Raw genomic sequence first — 13,848 nt, forward strand, 5'->3', positions numbered from 1 at the left:
TGTTAAGGCTTGCTTTGTGGCCTAATATGGGGTCTGTTCTGGAGAATGATCCATGTGCATTGGAAAAGAAAGTATACTAGGCTGCTGTTGAGTGGAGTGTTCTGTATGTCCGTGAGATCATGTTGGTTGATTGTGGCATTCAGATTTGGGGTGTCTTTATTGAACTTCTTTTTAGATGTTCTGTCCTTCATCGAAAGTGGTGTGTTGAAGTCTTCTACTACTCTTGTGGAACTATTTCTCTTTTCAATGTTGTTAGAGTTTATTTATGTATTTGGAGACCTGTCATTGGGTGTGTAAGTATTTGTTATGGTTATGCCCTCCTGGTATATTGACCCTTTAATCATTATATACTGTCCTTCTTTATCCTTTGTGGTGGATTTTGCTTTAAAGTCTATTTTGTCAGAGATTAATATTGCCACTCCTGTTCGCTTGATATATTTTTTCCATCCTTTGAGGTTTAGTTTGTTTGTGTCTTTAAGTCAAAGGTGTGTTTCTTGTAGGCAGCATATAGACAGATCATGAATTTTTATCCATTCTGACACTTTCTGTCTCTTTATTGGTGCTTTTAGTCTATTTACATTCAGCATAATTATTGATAAGTATGAGTTTAGTGCTGTCTTTTTGATGTAATTTTTTTTTTTTAATACTTAATTTTCTGTGCTGAGTCATTTTTCTTCATGTGTTTTCTTTCCATCTTTTTCATTGTTGTTGATTTTGTATTTGCTGAGTCTTTATGTTTTTCTTCTTTTTTTATTTTGACTTGTAGGTTTGTTAGTTTCCTTTGAGGTTATCTTAAAATTTACCTCTATTTTTATAAGTTTAAACCTATCATTTATTTCTTGATATCATCTTAACTTCCTCTCCATTTGAAAGTTCTATGACTACAGTATTTAATCCCTCTTTTTTTTTTCTTTTTAATGTGTTATCTTTTACATATTGACATCTCTGTTTCCCTATTTTCATGTTTTAACTTTGATTTATTTTTGTGACTTCCCTATCTGGGTTGATATCTGGTTGTTCTGTCCTATGTTCTACTTGGGTTGTTATCTGATATTATTGGTTCTCTAGCTGAAGGACTCCCTGTAGTATTTCTTCTAATTTTGGTTTGTTTTTTTACAAATTCCCTTAACTTTTGTTTAGGTGGAAATGCCCTAATTTCGTTTTCATATTTGAGAGAGAGTTTTGCTGGATATACAATTCTTGGATAGCAATTTTTTTTTCCTTCAAGGCTTTATATATGTCATCCTATTGCATTCTTGCCTGCATGGTTTCTGCTGAGTACTCAGAGCTTTGTCTTATTGACTCTCCTTTGTAGGTGACTTTTTGTTTATCCCTAGCCACTCTTAAAATTCTCTTTCTGTTTGGTTTTGGCAAATTTGACTAATTCATCTCAATGTCTTTCTTTTGGAAACTATCCTGTGTGGGGTTCAATGAGCTTCTTGGATAGATATCTTCTTGTCTTTCACAATATCAGGGAAGTTTTCTGCAAATAAATCTTCAACAATTTTCTCTGTATTTTCTATTAACCCCCACCCCCATTCTGGTACTACTTTCACTCATAAGTTATTCCTCTTGATAGAGTCCCACATAATTCTTAGAGTTTCTTCATTTTTTAAAATTCTTTTATCTGATTTTTCCTCAGACAAATTGGTCTCAAGTGCTTTATCTTCAATCTCACTAATTCTGACTTCCATTGCCTCAATTCTGCTCCTATGACTTTCTGTTGAGTTGTCTAATTCTGAAATTTTAGTGTTAATCTTTTGGATTTCTATTTGCCATCACTCTATGGATTCTAGCAGCCTTTTAAATTTGTCATTTTGTGCTTGTATAGCACTCCTAAATTCTTCTATTGCTTTGTCAGTGTGTTCCTCTGTTTGGACTGAGTTTTGCATGATCTTCTTCCTAATCTCTTGAAAAGCTTTGTATATTAATCTTTTGAACTCTACCTCAGGTAATTCCAAGACCTTCTCTTCCTCCAGGAGGTTTCCTGGTTCTTTGTTTTGGTTGCTTGCTAGAGCCATCATGATCTGCCTCTTTATGTGATTTGATATTGACTGTTGTCTCCAAGCCATCAATAAGTCATTATATTTATTTATTGTATGTTTGCTTACTGTGTCCTAGCTTCTTGTTTGGATATGCCCAAATAGGCTGGGCGTGTGAGCTACTTTGATTATTGGTGTCTTTGAAGCTTTCACATCCTGTCACCAGGTGGTTAGAGCTGCTACTAGGTATGTGAGCCCTAGAGTCCATTTAATTTTCTTGTGTGGTTTCAGCTCAGGTGTTCAGTTCATCGGTCACTGAGTATGTGGTGCAAGCTCTCCTAAGGGCAGGGCTACATAGGGGTGATTGGAGCAGGCACAGGTATCTGGCCACAGTAGGAGGTTATGAGCTGAGCAAGGTAGGGGGCTGATGGCTGCCCCTGTGTGCCTAGGTAGAAGGTATGTCCCTATCCCCAAAGCACATAGGTGGGTAGGTTTTGCAGCCAGACTTTGAGCACACAGTACTGTTGGCTGTGACGGCTGGAAGGTACCACCTATTCTCGAACCTGTCATGAGTGGCTCGGTGGAGTGGGTGGAGTCACCCAGCCCTCATGCCCCTGATATGGGTAGGTGAGAACCCTGCTTAAAGGGCAGGGCAATGTCAAATGTCATGAATCTGCTGTTCCCCCTAGCTGTTGCAGTTGAAAATAGGCTTCAGGTATATATATCCTGGCATACTATGCTATAGAGGGCCTAAGCTGTTGAATGGGCCCACACAGGTCTAAGCAGGGGTGAAAGGCATTCAGAGTCTGTGGACCCCTTAAGCCTGTGCCTAGGCAAATGGGCAATGCCTGCCCTGAGTTCCCAGTTTAGGGGAGTTGGCGGTTTCTTTTATCCTGTTTGTTCACTTGTTTATTTGTTCCCTCCCCAAAGTTGGGATACTGGCTCTGGCATGTGAAGGGTCCCACTTCCGGCCTAGGGGGCACAGCAACCACTGAATGCTGCTATCAGGAACAGAACAGAGTGGGGAGGGGTGGATGAGAGGAAGAGAGGCACTTCCCGGAAGGGAAGGGTTATCCCACATGGTAGGTTAGATGCTTGCACTTAACTTTTGCAAATCCAGTGCTCCTTCCCCCTGGCTCCAGAGGCTTGTATGGACTTCTGCTGCTTAGTTTCTCCCAACATGGAAATCATGTCTCCAGTGCTACCGCTTGCTTCAGCCCACAGGCGCCAGCCGATCCAGCCTGCAGTGTACCTGCCAGGTCCGGTCTGGCACTTCCTTGCTGCTTCTGAACTGCCTCTCTCGCCCCTGTTAGTCTGACTCCTCATCTTTTATATTCAGGGCTCCTATATAATTGATTAACTTGTTTTTTTGGGTCTTTGTTGTAAGAGGTACCATAGGAATTGTCTGACTATTCTGCCTTCTTGGTCCTGCCTCTCTTTTCTTTTAAGGGACACGGGCAAAAGATTTCTTCTTGAATGTGTATTTTTTGTATGATGCTGGTAACTGTATGTTCCCTAGTAAAGAACATTTGAATCATTGATATTTATTCCCTATACAACTCTTATATGAGACCATAATAAAAGGAAATATGTGGTTCCCTTTCTGAAAATGATGACGTAAAATTGAAAAAAAGAGAAGGCATTAGACACAAGCACTGAGTTTTTTTTTTTTTTAAAGAAAAACAGTGAGGAATATGAGGAACTGTTCTTGCCTCATTGTTTGCAACTCAGAAGTCAAAGTACATCCTTAAGAGACCAAAATGTATACTTGAGTTTGTAAAAGAGACAACCAATGGTGAAATTTTTCATGTCATTATATGGGGTCCCTAGTAGTTAAACTTTGGTTTTGAAGATGAATGTGGGGACTATCATTTCTCTCACCCTTCCTTGAAACCCACTTACCTAAATCTTCTCCCTTAGGTTCTGAGTTTATCCTAGGTACTCCCTGAAAAGAAGATAAGCTATTACATAAGCTGTTTCCTGGACAATGAAAAAGGAAGACCAAAGAAGAATTGATGTGTTTGGATAGTAATGTTGGCAAAGAATATTTACTATACTATGGATTGCCAGAAAAACAAACAAATCAGTTTTGAAGGAAGTACAGCTGGAATACTCCTTAGAAGCGAGATGGTGGGACTTTGTCTTGCTTACTTTGGACATATAGCATCAAGAGAGGCCAATCACTAGAGAAGGACATCATATTTGGTAAAGCAGAGGGTCATCAAAAAAGAGGGAGATCCTCAATGAGATGGATTGACACAGTGACTACAACAATGGCCTCACACATCTTAATGATTGTCAGGATTGTTCAGTATTTGGCAACATTTCGTTCTATTACACATAAGGTCACTATGAGTTGTAGCTGACTCGACAGCAACTAACAACAACACAAGCTGTTTTACTGGTTCTTCATGCTACTCTATATACCACCCTTTGTCCTTATCACTTTTCAAAAATGTATACTTCCACTGTGATGAATTTCATTTTCTTCACTATAAAAAGACTCAGCTTTTGATTTCTGCAAATCTTAATAATGAGATATTAGATGCCTAAACATACCCAGAAATTTATGTCATTCTGGTTGGTATCATTTCTGCTTAGGTCTTGTTCTACTCTGAACTATTTATTTCAAAATAGAAGAATAAAATTTTAAATGGTTTGATATAGTTCAATAAATTTTTTAAAGATAGATTATTTTAATGTTAATGCATTTCAAGGCTGCTATGTTTGGTTGTGCAGTTTGGTGTTGAACAATCTTAGGGGTTATTCATTCAGATAGACAACAATATAAAATGCATCCTCAAGTTCCTGAAGTGTACAAGCTGCACTATAGTGCACTGTGGCCCTGGGTGATGGGATAAGTAAGAAGCAAGAAAGCTTGAACTTAAAGGTGCCAAAATATAGAGCCCTACATGTCTTGGATGGTGAAAAAGGAAGAACAAAGAATTGATGCATTTCAACTGTGGTGTTGGTGAAGAATATTGATATGCTATGGACTGTCAGAAGAATGAACAAATTTATCTTGGAGGAAGTACAGCCAGAATACTCCTTGTTGTTATTAGGTGCAGTGGAGTCAGTTCCGACTCATAGTGACCCTATGTACAACAGAACAAAACACTGTCTGGTCCTGTGCCATCCTCACAATCATTGTTATGCTTGAACCCATTGTTGCAGCCACTGTGTCAATTAATTTCATTGAGTGTCTTCCTCTTTTTCACTGACCATCTACTCCTTAGAAGCGAGTATGGCAAGACGTTTGGATATGTTACCAGGAGGGACCAATCCCTGGAGAAGAACACCATGCTTGGTAAAGTAGAGGGTCAGTGAAAAAAAGCAAGACCCTCAACGAGATGGACTGACACAGTGGCTGCAACAATGAGTCAAATATAGCAATGGTTGTGACGATGGTGAGGACCGGGCGATGTTTAGTTCTATTATATACAGGGTTGCTATGAGTCAGAGCCAACTCTACAGCACCTAATAAAACACATCTGTAAGCTTCCCTGAGTGGCACAGATAAGTGCTTGGCTACTAACCAAAAGGTTGGTCATTCGAATCCACCCAGAGACACCTCAAAAGAAAGGCCTGGCCATCTACTTCCATAAGATCGCAGCCATTGAAAATCCTATGGAGTACAGTTCTACTCTAAAACATATTGGAGTATCATGAGTCAGAAGGGGCTTGGTGGCAACCGGCAACACCTCTTTAATAAGATAAAGAATCCATAGATGTAACAAATGATATTTGTAGAGTACCAATGATGTAATTTTTAATAGTAAGAACACAATCAATGCTCATGGAAGCAGTAGTCAATAAATCAAACAACATATTTCATTGGGCAAATCTGCTGCAAAAGACCTCTTTAAAGTATTCAGAAGCAAAGATGTCGTTCTGAGGGCTAAGGTGGGCCTGACTCAAGCCATGGTATTTTCAATCACCTCATATGCAAGCCAAAGCTGGACAATGAATCAGGAAGACTGAAGAAGAATTGATGCTTTTGAGTTATGATGTTGGCAAAGAATATTGAATATACCATGGACTGCCAAAGGAAGGAACAATTCTGTCTTGGAAGAACTACAGCCAGAATGTTCCTTAAAAGCGAGTATCGTGAGATGTCATCTCACGTACTTCGGACATGTTGTCAGGAGGGACCAGTCCCCGGAGAAGGACGTTGTGCTTGTTAAAGTAGAAGGTCAGCGAAAAAGATGACCCTGAATGAGATAGATTGACACAGTGGCTCAGCAAAGGGCTCAAACATTGCAAAGATTGTGAAGATGGCGCAGGACTGGGCAGTGTTTCATTCTGTTGTACATAGGGTTGCTATGAGTTGGAAATGACTTGACCAAACCTAATAACAACAACAAAAGGAGAACTACAAACATGAGAACACAGATGTCTTCCTGAAGTACTGAACATTCTTAAAGACTCCTTGCTTGCTCCAATCTGAGTGTCTTGATCCATCACAGATTCTGAATCATATTAGAAAAATGAAATCAGCAGTATCTTTACATTCCTTAAACAGGTAAAAACCATTCCCTACTAAAAATATTCATAACTATTTTCAGTCTTAGAAATTTCATAAATACCATCTTCGCTCACTGTGTGTGCTAAACACCATATGATTGATCAGGCATACTTGGCTTAAATACTGGTTTGTGTCTTTGACACTTTCATTGCAATAATTGATAACAAGAGATTCAAAAGTTACATGTAAAGCAAAAAATATAACATAATATTTGAGAAACAATTTTTCTTTTGTTCTTTAATATTACTAAACAGAATTCAAACAAATTTCTATTACTTTAATTTCCATTATTACATGCTCCTAATATCCAAAGTATAAATGAAATGAACTAGCAGCTTTTAAGGCCCTATTCAGAATCGTTTTTAATTGAGACAGTGACTCCTTGCTGAGAATTCAAATCCCTTTTTCTTTTTTAAAGGAAAAAAAACAAATAATTGGTTTTCTTTCAAAGAGATTTACCGCTGTGTGCCCATAATTCTATGTAGATATTTATTTATTTGTGGCTCACTCATATTTACCTATAAAATAAACAGTAAAAGCATATTATTTTTATTTCTTTTAAAAATATACAAAGAAATTTGATTTCAAAATAAAATCTAACATTTAATGATCAAGATCTTTTTGATTGCATTATGGATTGAATTGTGACTCCTCCAAAATATATATACTTAAGTCCTAACTCTTGCTATGTGTAATTTGACCTTCTTTGGTAATAGAATTTTTCTTTTGTTATCAGTTCAAATGAGGTCATACCAGAGTAGGGTGAGTCCAGATCCCATTTGAGCGGTGTCTTATAAAAGAGGAGAACAAACCAGGAAAGTTAAGCAGAGGAATAGCAATCAAGTGACAATGGCGGCAGAGGCAGCTATGAGCCAAGGATTGCCAGGAGACACCAGAAGCTAGGAGAGAGGCATGAAACAGTTTCTCTCAGAGCCTTCAGAAGGAATCAACACGGTAGATACATTGATTTGGACTTTTGGCCAAGATAACTGTGAGACAATAAATTTCTGTTCTTTAAAGCCACCTACTTGTTGTATTTTGTTACTATAGCCCTAGGAAACTAAGACACATACAAAATATTACAGGGCTTAAAATTATCCTTTTTTTTTTTACCAGGTAAGTAGATTAAATTTCAAAATTATTTTACTATTCACATAGTATTCAGCTTAGGCTAAACATTTACTGGAACAAAATAAGAACCATATAGCAGAGGGGTAAAGTATAATTTATAATGTTCTCAATATGAGGAAAGTGATAAGACATCAAGATCTTATGTGGAGGGATAGTTCGCTTTTATTTTTGCTTCTAAGAATGAGATTATTCCTGGTTTCTGTCAATAGCCTCAATAAAACTTCTGGTTCTTAGGTTTATTTCTCACACAAGTTCAGCCTTTACTTTTTATGCATTCCTAGTTTTGTATCAATGAAACTAAAAAAATAAAAACTCCTATTTTGAAAGTATGGCAGAAATACATTTCAGCAACCTCAATTATGTCCAAATTCAGATTCCAGCCACTCAGGAAATAAGTGAAAAAGCCTTTGAATAATGAAGAAAATACTTGTCATAAAGCCCATGAGCTTTGCATGTTTGTATGTTCCAAATCTCAAATTAAGCAAACAGCTCAATAATTTATGCAGAGTTATGTGTACTCATTTAACAAGCATGTCTACCTGGTTGCCTTGGAAACCTTCATTTCTTACCAAATCATGGTGGACACCTGTCTTAGTTATCTAGGGCTGCTATAACAGAAATACCACAAGTGGATGGCTTTAACAAAGAGAAATTTATTCACTCACAGTCTAATAGGCTAGAAGTCCGAATTCAGGGCCCCAGCTCCAGGGGAAGTCTTTCTCTGTTGGCTCTGGAGGAATGTCCTTGTCATCAATCTTCACCTGGACTAGGAGCTTCACAGCACAGGGTTCCCAGGTCCAAAGGACAAGATTTACTCCTGGCACTACTATCTTGGTGGTATGAGGTCTCCATGTCTCTCTGCTTGCTTCTCTCTTTTATATCTCAAAAGAGACGATTTAAGATACAATTTAATCTTGTAGATTGAGTCCTGACTCATTAACATAACTGCCTCTAATCCTGTCTCATTAACATCATAGAGGTAGGATTTAGAACACATAGAAAGATCACTTAAGATGACAAAATGGGGGACAATCATGCAATACTGGGAATCATGGCCTAGCCAAGTTGACACACATTTTTGGAGGACATACTTCAGTCCATAACACTGCACCTGACTAGATGCAAGAGAAGGAATAATAGCTGACCTATTGTGAAATAACAATTTACAATGAAAGGAAAAGCACATGGGGCAACAGAATCACAATTTATCTATAATCATTTACTTTAGAAACAAACCTAACCCCAGTAGTACTCAAGTCATCAAAGCATTAGAGTTACTCCAAAAATTGATGGAAATAGTTATGAGCCCAGGTAGTCAAGAGAGTATTAAACATTAGTCATATATTCTATTTAATATGATAAAAAATGCTAATAAATTTGTAGATAGATATTTATCCAAAAAGTAAACAACTTCAAAGGTTAACTTTTAAAGGAATAAGGTTTAGGTATTAGAAATGTTCAAATTCTTTGCATATATCTCCCAAAAATATAAAATAGGAAACATTTTTATTCTATACACAGCTTAATGTAAACAATAGAAATATATGAAGAAAATACTACCAAAGGGATGTCATTAACTGGGAAAATTTTCTTCTCTTTTGATATTAAATCAGCTCGTAGTATCTTGACTGCTTCATCTGATAAAATCCAGAATGAAAGAATTTATATATATATATATATATATATATACACACACATATACATGTATATGTATCAGAGTTAAATAAACAAAAGGTAATTTTAGTTCCTTGTTGTATTAAATGAAAGCAGTAAGTGAATCAAGGTGTGGCCCTACCATAAAGTAATTGTGTTTTCAAAGAACAGTAAGTACTTTCTATGAGAAAAAATTCCTGCCCAAGCCTTTTTAGCTCTTTTAATGACACTAGTTCCTCTTCACATAGTAATATGTCTACTTTTTGCATGTTTGCTCCAATCTCACTATTTCACTGTTAGCAGGTTACTTATAGATACTTCTACTCAATTGTCATTTATTTTGCACTTTAGTTCTACTAATCCTATATTGCTTGTGTTTCCTGTCATTTCTGTTTTTGTTCGTTTGTTTTGGGGTTTTGTTGTTGTTGTTGTTGTTTTTGTGACTTTTCTAGCCTGAGTCAATAGGAAGTTTTCAGAGAAAAATTATCTGAATACCCTTGGAGGGCTGGTACTATATGACCAGGGGGAACTTTCTATCTTGACTGAATCAAATAACATAGATTGATGCAGAGGCAGAGAAATTAAATTTTGAATCCAATTATTGGTAATACTCTACAGCAGTGCCTTCCAATAGAATTTTCTACAATGATGGGAATACTCCATGAAAGCAGCAGTCAAGAAATCAAACTACTTATTGCATTGGCAAAGCTGCTGCAAAAGACCTCTTTAAAATTTAAAAAGCAAAGATGTCATTTCGATGACTAAGGTGCATCTGAACCAAGCCATGGTCTTTTCAATTGGCTCATATGCATAAGAAAGCTAGATAATGAAGAAGGAAGATAGGAGAAGAATTGACACATTTGAATTGTGGTGTGGGAAAAGAATATTGAATATACCTTTGACTGGCAGAAAAATGAACAAATCAGACTTAGAAGAAATACAACCAGAATGTTCCTTAGGATACATCACTAGGAAAGACCAATCATTATAAAAGGACATCATGCTTTGTTAAAAAAGAGGATCAGTGAAAACAAGGGAAATCCCCAATGAGATGAATTGGCACAATGACCACAACAATTGATTCAAACATGCTGTCTTCGGTATCTAGTGCTGCTATAACAGAAATACCACAAGTGGATGGCTTTAACAAACAGAAATCTATTCTCTCACAGTCTAGGAAGCTAGAAGTCCAAATTCAGGGTGCCAGCTCCCAAGGAAGGCTTTCTCTCTGTGTTGGTTCTGGGGGAAGGTTCTTGTCATCAATCTTCCCCTGGTCTAGGAGATTCTCCACACAGGGACCCTGGGTCCAAAGGACACGCTCCCCTTCTGGTGTCCATTCTTGGTGACATGAGGTCTTCTTGTCTCTTTGCTAGATTCTATCTTTTATATCTCAAAAGACATTGACTCAAGATACAACCTAATCCTGTAGATTGATTCCTGACTCATTAACAACAGCCTCTAATCTTGTCTCGTTAACATCATAGAGGTTAGGATTCACATCAATAGGATAATTACAACAGATAATAAAATGGTGGAAAACCACACAATACTGGGAATGATGGACTAGCAAAGTTGACACACATTTTTGAAGGGTAAAATTCAATCCATGACACATGTCAATGATCATGAAGATGCACAGAACAAGGCAAAGTTTCGTTCTGTTGTACATAAGGTCTCCATGAGTCTGAACTGACTCCAAAGCAACTAACAACAACAGTTAAGCTCAATGCAGTAGGTACTAGTTGCATATGATTATTGAGTATTTGAAATGTGGCTAGTGTGATTGAAAAACTCAATTTTTAATTTTATTTGCTTTTGAGCCAATTAATGTAAATTTAAATAACTACATGTGGCTACTGGCTACCATATTGGACAATGCAGTTCTATATTGTTGCTGTTAGCTGCCATCAAGATGGTTCCAACTCATACTGACCCTAGGTACAACAGAACCATACACTGCCCAGTCCTGCACCATCCTCACAATCTTTGCCATGTTTGAGCCCATAATTGTAGCCACTGTGACAATCCAGCTCATCCATGTCTTCCTCTTTTTCGATGACCCTTCACTTTACCAAATACGATGTCCCTCTCCAGGGACTAGTCCCTCCTAATAACATGCCAAAACTACGTGAGGCAAAGCCTCGTCATCCTCCCTTCCAAAGAGCACTCTGGCTGTATTTCTTCTAAGACAGACCTTTTCATTCCTTGGGCAGTCCATGGAATATTCAATATTCTTCGCCAACACCATAATTCAAAGGCATCAATTCTTCTTCTTTCGTCCTCCTTATTCATTGTCCAGTTTTCACATGCACATGAGGCAATTGAAAATATCAGAGCTTGGGTCAGGCCCACCTTAATCATCAAAGTGACATTTTTGCCTTTGAACACTTTAAAGAGGTCTGTTGCAGCAGTTTTGCCCAATGCAATGTCTTCTGATTTTCTGACTGCTGCTTCCATGGGTGTTGATTGTGGATCCAAGTAAAATGAAATCCTTGACAATCTTTTCTTCATTTATCATGATATTGCTTATAGGTCTAGTTATGAGGATTTTTGTTTTCTTTATATTGAGGTAATCCATACTGAAGGTTATAGTCTTTGACTTTCATCAGTGTTTCAAGTCCTATTTGCTTTCACCAAGCAAGGTTGTGTCATCTGTATATTGCACATTGTTAATGAGTTTTCCACCAATCCTGATGCCACATTCTCCTTCATATGGTCCAACTTCTCCAATTATTTGCTCAGCATACAGATTAAGTATGGTGAAAGGATACAACCCTGATGCATACCTTTTTTAACTTAAACAACGCAGAGTCTCCTTGTTCTGTTTGAATGACTGTGTCTTAGTCTTTGTGCAGGTTCCTCATGAGCACAATTAAGTGTTCTGGAATTTCCATTCTTCGCAATGTTATCCATAATTTGTTATGATTCACACAGTCAAATGCCTTTGTATAGTCAATAAAACACAGGTAAACATCTTTCTGATATTTTCTGCTTTCAGCCATGATCCATCTGACATCAGCAATGATATCCCTCGTTCCACATCCTCTTCTGAATCCAGCTTGAATTTCTGGCAGTTCCCTATTAATATACTGCTGCAACTGCTTTTGAATTATCTTGAGAAAATTTTACTAATGTGTGATATTAGTGATATTGTTCAATAATTTCCACATTCAGTTAGATTACCTTCCTTGGAATGGGCACAAATATGGATCTCTCCCAGTTAGTTAGCCAAGTAACTGTCTTCCAAATTTCTTGGCATACACCAGTAAGCACCTCCAGGGCTGCATCCATTTGTTGAAATATCTCAACTGGTAACATAAGCCTGACCCAAGTCATGGTATTTTCGATCACGTCATATACATGCAAAAGCTGGACAATGAATAAGGAAGACTGAAGAATTGACACCTTTGAATTGTGGTGTTGCTGAAGAATATTGAGTATACCATGGACTGCCAAAAGAATGAACAAATCTGTCTTGGAAGAAGTACAACAAGAATGCTCCTTAGAAGCAAGAATGGCGAGACTTTGTCTCATATACTTTGGACATGTTATCAGGAGGGATCAGCCCCTTGAGAAAGACATCATGCTTGGTAGAGGGTCAGTGAAAAAGAGGAGGATCCTCCATGAGATAAGTTTACACACGGCTGTAACAATGGGCTCAAGCATAACAACGATCATGAAGATGGCACAGGACCTGGCGGTGGTGGGTTCTGTTGTACATAAGTTTGCTGTGAGTTGGAACTGACTTGAAGGTACCTAACAACAATCACTACCAGCACCCCAAATCACACACACCACAGCCTGATTATTCCTCATTTTTATAGGAATATTATAATTTAGGGAAAAAGAAACTTGTAAAAATAGTAGGTATTTAATTTGGTGCAGAAGTCCATTAATTTGACTCTTGATTTTGCTATTATAAAGAATGTTTGAGGTGGGGCCATGATGGCGGAGTAGTCAGATGCTTCTGGTGGACCCTCTTAAAACAAAGACCACAAAAAAACAAGTGATTCCATTAAATATAGCAATCTGGGAGCCTTGTACATCAAAGGCAGAGTTGAGAAACTGGACTGAGTGGCAGTGGGAGGCAGAGACAGTTCGGAAGCAGCGAGGAGTTGCCAGACCTGACCCGGCGAGAGCCTGAGCCCTTCAGGCCTGAGCAGCTCATGGGTGAACGGTGAGGCAGGCAAGCAGCCAAGCTCAGGAGGCACGTTTTCTGCACCTGGAGAGACCCAGCACCAGAAAGTCTATAAGACCACCCAGAACCGGTGAGAAGCAGTCCTCATCGATGAAAGATAAGTACTGGTGTACAGCTTACAGAGCGGATCAAAAACACCCCCTTTAGGGAAAAACCTCTCTTCCATTTACCTCCCCACTCTCTGCTCTGCACTGGGTCCCGGACTGGCTTCAGCAATTGCCGAGTCCCCTGGGCCAGAAGTAGGATCTGTCATATGCACAGAGCCATTCTCCCTGCCTTGTAGAGTGAAAAAATTAACAAACAGGGGAAAAAATCAACTGCCGGCTCCCATGAGCCAGGAACCCAGAGTAGGCACAGCT

The sequence above is a fragment of the Trichechus manatus genome, unplaced genomic scaffold (assembly GCF_000243295.1).
Source record: "Trichechus manatus latirostris isolate Lorelei unplaced genomic scaffold, TriManLat1.0 scaffold00032, whole genome shotgun sequence".
Classification (NCBI taxonomy): Eukaryota; Metazoa; Chordata; class Mammalia; order Sirenia; family Trichechidae; genus Trichechus; species Trichechus manatus.